This window comes from Carica papaya, chromosome 5, assembly GCF_054855325.1.
Source record: "Carica papaya isolate Zhongbai chromosome 5, ASM5485532v1, whole genome shotgun sequence".
Taxonomy (NCBI): domain Eukaryota; kingdom Viridiplantae; phylum Streptophyta; class Magnoliopsida; order Brassicales; family Caricaceae; genus Carica; species Carica papaya.
The window spans coordinates 42660239-42668402 of record NC_142313.1 but is presented as its reverse complement, the minus strand read 5'-3'; the positions used below and the strand labels follow the sequence as shown (position 1 = coordinate 42668402).

Here is an 8164-nt window from a genome sequence, read left to right as displayed (position 1 = left end):
TATATAATAATAATAACAATAAAAATAATGATAAATATATGGAGTGTGGACAAAATAAATCTTTTCAGTTATTATTTTGGTTATACTATTATATATTATTATAAATCTTTATATTATGTACGGACAAAATTAGAATATGATAACTACTCTTCTTTACTTATTCTTTTGCAAATTTCAGGACCAAGATCAATGATAAAAATATAAAAAATAAAGACAAAAAAATATGATTCTTATATACACACACGAATATTCTCCTTATAACTTTTTTAAAGTTAGAACTATTATATGTTACATATCTATATTACAAACTTTAAAAACAAAAATTAATTTTGGGTTAGGACAATTTTGACATGAAATTCGCACATACGATCTCGAAGCTAACATGTTTGGATCAATAGAGAGCTTGATTTTTCTTTATTCATGTTTGGATCAAGTTCAAGTTTTGGAAAAACCATCACGAGCATGACGTGTTGTCATTCTTACTTAAGATCTTGCCCATGTTGGTTTAATTTTTTTTTTTTTTCATTTTCTACATTTCTTTATACTTAACCACTATTGCCCATACATGGGCATACTTTTTAATTGTAATAGGTATGTATCTATCACTTGATAAACACATGCATACCAACCTAGATCTATGTTTGTTGCATATAAAAACAAGATTTTCCTCCAATTTAATCTGTTACTTAGTCTAACTCTTTACTTCAGTATTTTCTTAGAATGTATATACCTTTAAGGAGTAGGAATGCCACTATATTAAGTTTCAGTTCAAGTTTTCTAAAACTTGAACTTAAACCTGATTTTTATAAAATATTATGATAATTTTGAACAATATATCTTTGATCCAAACTCATAGTTCTTAAAAAAATAAATGAATTTCATTTTATGATATTGTGAACTTCTATATTGAGTTATATTCAATCAAATTGAAATATTACTATATGAATTTAAAATTAAGAATAATATACATATTTAGCAATATATTACTTGACATGTTGGTTTATATTCATTTGTTTTAGCGATAAGGGTATCTAAGAGTAAGTTTTTGCATACTCATAAAGCATTTAATAAGAGTTTAATCTGGTTAATGCCAACTGGGTATGACAAAGTTGATCATAAAATCTTCTTTATCAAGCATATTAGGTAGCCGTGATGAGAAATGGATTTAAACCTTAAAGGAAATTACTAATTAAGTGGAAAATTAAAAAAAAATAAAATAACATAAAGAAACGAATAAATATAAAAAGGATTAATTATGGTGGTGAAACGATAAGTTAAATAAGATTTCAAAGAAAATAAAATGAGATTAAAATAAATGAGAAATCAGAAATGAGAGGATACGAGTGATCAGGCTATAGACCTTGAATGCCCTTTTTGTTTAGTCTGAATCGAGGAAGGGAGTGTGTGTGTGTAGCTAAAGTTCAGCGGACATGATGAACTTACAAATGGATAGAGTTTTAAACTTAGTTCAGACGTGAACAAGTGTTTGTGAGTGTGGGTCACCTAACAAATATATCTAATATGGCCATTGTGAGATTTTGTGTGTGTGTGCTATTCATGCGATGAAAATATTCATTTCACTTCTCTTCGATGACAACATAAATGGCAACGTGCAATGAAACTTTAAAAATAACTTTTCGAGTGTATATGTGATCTTTCGTATCTATGTGGTTATGTTTTGAAGTTATGATTAATATTCAAGTATAATCTATGTGTTCTTTCGAGAGTATGTAGATATACATTCGAGAATTGTATATGATATTCAAGAAAATTTTAAAAATCTGATCCGAACAAGTGAAATGATAAAAATAATAAATAAATTTTGCATTTGAAATATTACTATTACATTGGTTTCATATTGTGTGTTGCATAAAATTTTATATGGGTTGAAAGAACGAAAATACTTATTGAGTTGGTGAAACTCATTAAATTTCACCCTAATATTTTTCAGAGAAGAAAGAAGAGGCAGAACTGCTGCTAAACGAGTAGGACTTGTAAAAAGGTTCCTATTTGTATATTTTGTGCATATTCGAGAAATTTTTGTTTTATTTTATTAAACTCTAAATTTTAATCTCATGTGCTATATATATAATTACTGTATATATTACATGGGATAATAAATTATATGATAAATTTTAATATGTGTATATGTATATTTTGTGGGCCCGTTGTATGAAAATGGTATGAGCATGAATTCCACCTCATATCGAGTGTGGGGTGTTACAGATTCGTTGAGTGTGTTAATTCTTTTTTGAATTTCTTCTAGCTATTGCTCTATCATCCATTCTAAATTGTTTAAACCAATGACGTCAAGTTGGTGAAAAAGTTTTCTCATAAGGCTTTCGAACATCACTTATTTAATCTTTTTTTGATGATTATTCTTACGTTGTTTTTCTAGTTGCTCTGTGGCTTTATTGATCCTTTCACGAATGAAGTCTTCTTATGTCATCTTTTTTTTTTTTTTTTGCTTCATCTCATGCATCCTCTTAAAATCAGTCATTACTTTTTGAGCTCTTGAAGGTGAATGCCAAACCTCAGGTTGCGACTCATATGGGCTGTAAATTATAGCACAAGCTTTTAACATCACAAAGAGTGCTTAGTTCACTAACCTTTTTTATCAAACACATTTTCCTCTTCTTGAATATGGCAGAATCGACATTGATATAACCAAGCTTCATTTTTTTTTCTACCTATAATATTGTTGTTGTCTTACTCAGACAATACTAGTCTTTACATAGAGAAGTGCAGGACCATAAATTAGTATAAAGATTATGACTCATTGATGCAGGCACCCCGAGAAGTACATCTAAATATTTTAAAAACTTACTTTATTTACTTAAATTTATTGCATTACATAAATAGCTTTCTAAATAAATATATTATTTTCTCAAAAGTAAACAGGAAACATATCTCGAATTAAGGTAAGTAAGCAGAATTGGTGAGTGTTTTACAGTATTACTGAAGAAAGGAAAAAAAGAGCCTATATGATATTGAATCCTAACAATTAGTCTGTGTGAATGTTCTGGTGTACACAACTCATTTGTTGCTTATTCTGGTACTTAGACAAATATTTACATGGCTAGGCAATATGTTTGATTGAGAAGATTTTACTATCAACTTTCTCATATCCGGCTTGCATTAACACTTTTGTTAAGGAGGGAAGCCATTAAATCAATCCTACATAGAAAAGTGAACGTCCTACATAGGTGCTGAAAGACATATTAGATAAGTGTTGGTACAACTAGCAGTGAGATGTATTTCCTACTTCAATTACTTTAGTTCAACTCTTGTTAAATGCTTCATATGTATGCTGAAACTAACTTTAAGATACTTTTATCACTCGAATAAATAAATAATTACACTAATGTTATTTGGTATTCTTGTATTAATTAGTACAATTGACACATTAGTTAAATCTAATATTTAAAATATATAATTTTTTAGTATAATTAAATAAATAGATAAATTAAAAAAATACATTTTCCTTTCTTGTTCTTTAAATCAATCTGATGTTTTTTTTTCCTTCAAACTTTTCAAGTGCACATAAAATTTTGATAATTGAACTTTGATCCACAAAATAATTTGTTTTATGTTTTTTTCTTGTGTGGAAATTAGTATCTTCATTTTTCCTTATAATATGATGACTCTCGATAATCATTAAATGAGTCATATAACTCATTTTATAAGAGTTAAAGGAAATATATTGGGAATAAAATATTTAATAGAAGTTTCCACATTAACTTTCAACAACAATAGATTTCTTTTTATTTTTTCATTTAACCAAACAATAAACATTACAATTCTATTAGTTTTATTTTTATTAAATATAAAATATCTTTATAACTCAATTTTATAATCAATTATTATATATATTAATTATATATAATTGAGCTTTTATTTTTTTCTCATCATATTAAAACTAATTTTTTTTTTGCAAAGTGCATTAAATAACATAAAAAAAAATTGAATATAAAAATTCATTCGAGTTATATGTATGATAAATTCTTTAAAGAACATAACACTATCAAAATTAATTAAGTGGATATATAATGGAAAGGAAAAATCCCCCCATATTTTTATATTATTGTGGGTATAAGGTTTTGAATACATTATTTAATATGTACGAAGTATGTTGTGGGCATTATACTAAAATTATAACATATATTTTCTTTTATTAAAGTAATTTATTTTCATGTATGACAGAATTTAATTTAAATTTTTGCAAATAAAAAATTCAAATAAAATATCATTTTATTTTTTTATAAAGGACTTTATTATTATAATACTAAATTTAGTCAATAAATATCTACTTGTGATTTTTAAATATTCATATAATAAATAATTTAAAATAAATAAGAAACAAAAATTTCTTGAATTTAAAAAAAATTAAAAAAACTATAAACAAAGGGTGCAATGAGGAAAATCAATAGGAAATTTATTTTTATCCATTTATAAGAATATTCTAAAAAATATTTCTAATAAGATAAATTGATAAATATATAATAAGTAATTAATGAAGAAATTATTTATCTAACCTTGCAGCCATTTGTAAGTTCACCCAAGATTCAAATATATATACTGGATTTAATTACGGAGTAAAAATTATCATATCAAAGCAAAGGGAATGGATGAAAAGAAAAGTGATTAAGAAGAAGTAAAATTTACTGAAACTTTGTACATTATAGAAAAATGAAACTCTAGATTTTACCGTAATTAACTAGTGGCATCCAATTCCCGAACTCTTATTTCTTCTCTGTTTTCCTATATACCAAACATTAACCTAATCCTTTTCCTCACTTTCTTCCTAGAACCTTCCCTTTAAAAGTCTCATCTTTCTCATCGAACACTACTTCACAATTCTTCATCAACTTCTATCTCCTGCTTGCCTCCTCGCTCTTTGGTGCTCGATTCGACATCAACATTTATCTCTCTATACAATGCTTGTTCCCAATCACGTTCTATCTTTTGCTCACAATGAAAACATGGAGAGAGAACCAAGGGCACTATCTAAATGGTGTTGTTTTGCCTAAATGATACTGGGTCATGGGCTTTACTATTTTTTGGATTTACAGTATAGCAGTAAGAGTTTAGTCAGTTAAATATTTCTATTCATATCTAAAATATAAATTTAAACTGTAATATTAATATAGTTCATTTTGTACTGCTAAAAAAATAAGATTTAAATTAGTTGAAAATTCTTTAAGAAGAAAATTCTGATATATGTTCATACTTATATATATATATACACACACACACATACATGCATTTATTTAATATGAAAAGAATAAAGTATCATATCTGTAGCAAAAGAAACATGTGAACTGAATTTTCTAATAGAAATTCAAATCTGCATTCATAATTAATCTAAGATTTTTTCAGATTTTCTACTAAAAGAATAGTAATACTTATAATTAATTCAAGTATCCATTCATAATAAATTGTGCTATTAATATTGGTAGTATTATTACACAAATTAGTGTTCTTAGAATAATCATAAAAAAAAAAAAAATCTGAAGAGATATTTTCAGTGATCTTCTTATCCAATCCTACTAGTATATGTAGGTTTGCTTCTTTCAAGTAATGACATGACAAATTCTATTTGCCTTTCAATTGCTTATTTAGTTGTTTATTTAATTTTCTAATCATGGTAAGAAAAAGCGTAAAAATCGCTTACATCGTTAATGACAAAGCAAGAAAAGTGGCATATAAGAAAAGGTGTAAGGGCTTAATAAAGAAGGTTAATGAACTCAGCATATTGTGCGACGTTGAAGCTTGTGCTATCATCTATGGTGAATATAGCTCTCAACCTGAGGTTTGGCCTTCTTCGTCAAAAGCACAAGATGTGATTACAAGGTTCCAGATGATGCCTGAATCGGAGCAAAAGAAAAAGATTTTAAATCAAGAGAGTTATCTCATAGAAAGGCTGCACAAGATCACAGAAAAACTTGATAAACAAGTCAAACGCAATCGTGAAGAAGAGTTAACTCAGATAATGCTTAAAAGTCTTTCAATCAGGTGCATAAAAGATCTCGAACTAAAAGATCTAGATGATCTTGGATGGATTATTAATCGAAACATGAAGGAAATTGAGTGGAGAAAGAATAAACTAAAGAGTGTGGATAATAATTCTAAACTTGCACAAGAAACACCAAAATCTTCAGCAGAAGCAACACCTCCGGTGCAAGTCACTGCACTCGCAGCAAATCCTAGTATTCATGAGAAGAATTAATGCTACCTTTGGGAGATACCAACTAGTTTAAGTTATGTATTTGATTTTATCATAAAAATAGTTGCGTCCCTCACCCATCAACGATCTTTTTTTTTTTTCTTTTTTTATTTTTCATATGATGTAAATCCATAATTTTAGCTTATCAATTATGTTTTTGAATGAAATATCTTTTTTCTTTATCAAATATTTGTTTATCCTTAGAAACTTAAATTTAATTATGAAAATTATGCGTTTCAAAATTAATTAGAAAAATTAAGTGGCATACATCTAAACTTTGGTTAGCAATTAATTACACGTAAGTAGGAGTTTTTGAAATGCATGTTTACTCATTAAGTTTATATTTACTGTTGTGTAACAAATAATTACCTCATACATGAGAAATATGATAAATTAGTATTTCCTTAATATCTACTTTAAGATCCTATTGATTTTTGCCATGGGTTGTAAAGGAACGATTCCCACGGGGTTCCAAAAAGAGTCTCTTTCATTACTAATAATCTATTATTATTATTATTATTTATTTTATTTAATTATCTACAATTAATTTATATATACTCACCCTAAATTATGCCTTCTGTTTTATCTCTTGGGTTTTCTTACAAAGAGTAGCTTTTTTTCATTTTCACTCTCTTTCTTTTCCATTTTCCAAATAGTCTTCTTTGAATCCTCTTCATTAGCTCTCGGATCACCTCCTTTTATCATTCAAGGAGGCCGAGTCTTTCTCTGTTACTCTCTTGGATTCCAACGTTCTTCAAATCTTTTCATTGACTTTGCATCTTCTGTCTTCTTCAAGCCAAATGCTGTCAATGAAGAACGGCCAAAACGGAAGAAAAGCTAGTAAGTCTTTTAGCTTCGGCTTTCATGATTTACATTCTCCTTATCTTCTCTCCTTGAGCGTCGATCTCTCCCTATCTTCTCTCCTTGAGCGTCGATCTCTTCCTATATTCTCTCTTCTCTCCTTCAGCGTCGGTCTCCTTCAGCATCTGTTTTGTGTTAATCTTATCATAACCTTTTTATTGTTGCAAGAGTGAAAAAGAAGAAATGGGGAAGCTCGTTGTCGAGGCTAGGAAATCTTTATTAAACTCCTCAAAACTGCATCGTTTTTAGGAGCCAGGCTGGGAACTCGTATTTAACCTCTTCAAGGCGACATTGTTTTGGGAAGCCAGGCCGAAAGCCGAGTATATAGGCAGTGGTGGCAGAGGAAACGTTTGAGCCATTTTTTAATGCTTCTGTTTTGGATTAGACTGGAAGGTCTTTAGGAGTTAGGCCTTCTAATAAAACAACTGGGCTTGGACGTAATAATAAAAAACTGGGCTTGGGCAGAATAATAAAACAAATAAATGCAGGCCTGGAACTTTTCTATCCAAGCTCGAAACCCTCTTCTTTGTTTCCCGAGCCACCATGAATGAGAAATAAAATAAAACAAAATTAAAAAAGAATAATAAAAAAAGTAAAATTAAAAAAAATATAGTAATAATATTAATAATAATAATAATAAAACCTGAACCAACTCGCATCGATTTTTTTTAGAAAAATTAAACAGGGGTTGACAGGTTGGTCTGTGTTCACCGAGTGGGGTCGAGCTTCACCATCCTCATCAATGAGTGATACATCATCAATATTTATCAATTCAACTCTAATATCTATCTTCGATGTTTGATATCAGACATAACCCTTGCTTTTTTTTACTTTTAGTGTTAACAATTAGCTTGATGAGTTTATCATCAACTATTTGTTTTAAAAATTTTGTGTGTAAAATTATATTATTATAATGTTATAATAATTTTTGAACGATAAATCTTTGATCCAAACCCACAATTCTTGAAAAAGTATAATAATTTTATTTTATGATATCGTGAACTTATATATTAAGTTATATTCAATCAAACTGAGATATTACTATATAAGTTTAAGAATATATCATTAATATTTCAT

At 28.0% G+C, this 8164-nt stretch overlaps 1 pseudogene; it reads left to right on the top strand.

Annotated features, from left to right (window-relative positions):
• The first annotated feature begins 5644 nt into the window (after positions 1 to 5644).
• LOC110816878 (agamous-like MADS-box protein AGL80 pseudogene) lies at positions 5645 to 6229 on the top strand (annotated as a pseudogene).
• Positions 6230 to 8164: the final 1935 nt, after the last annotated feature.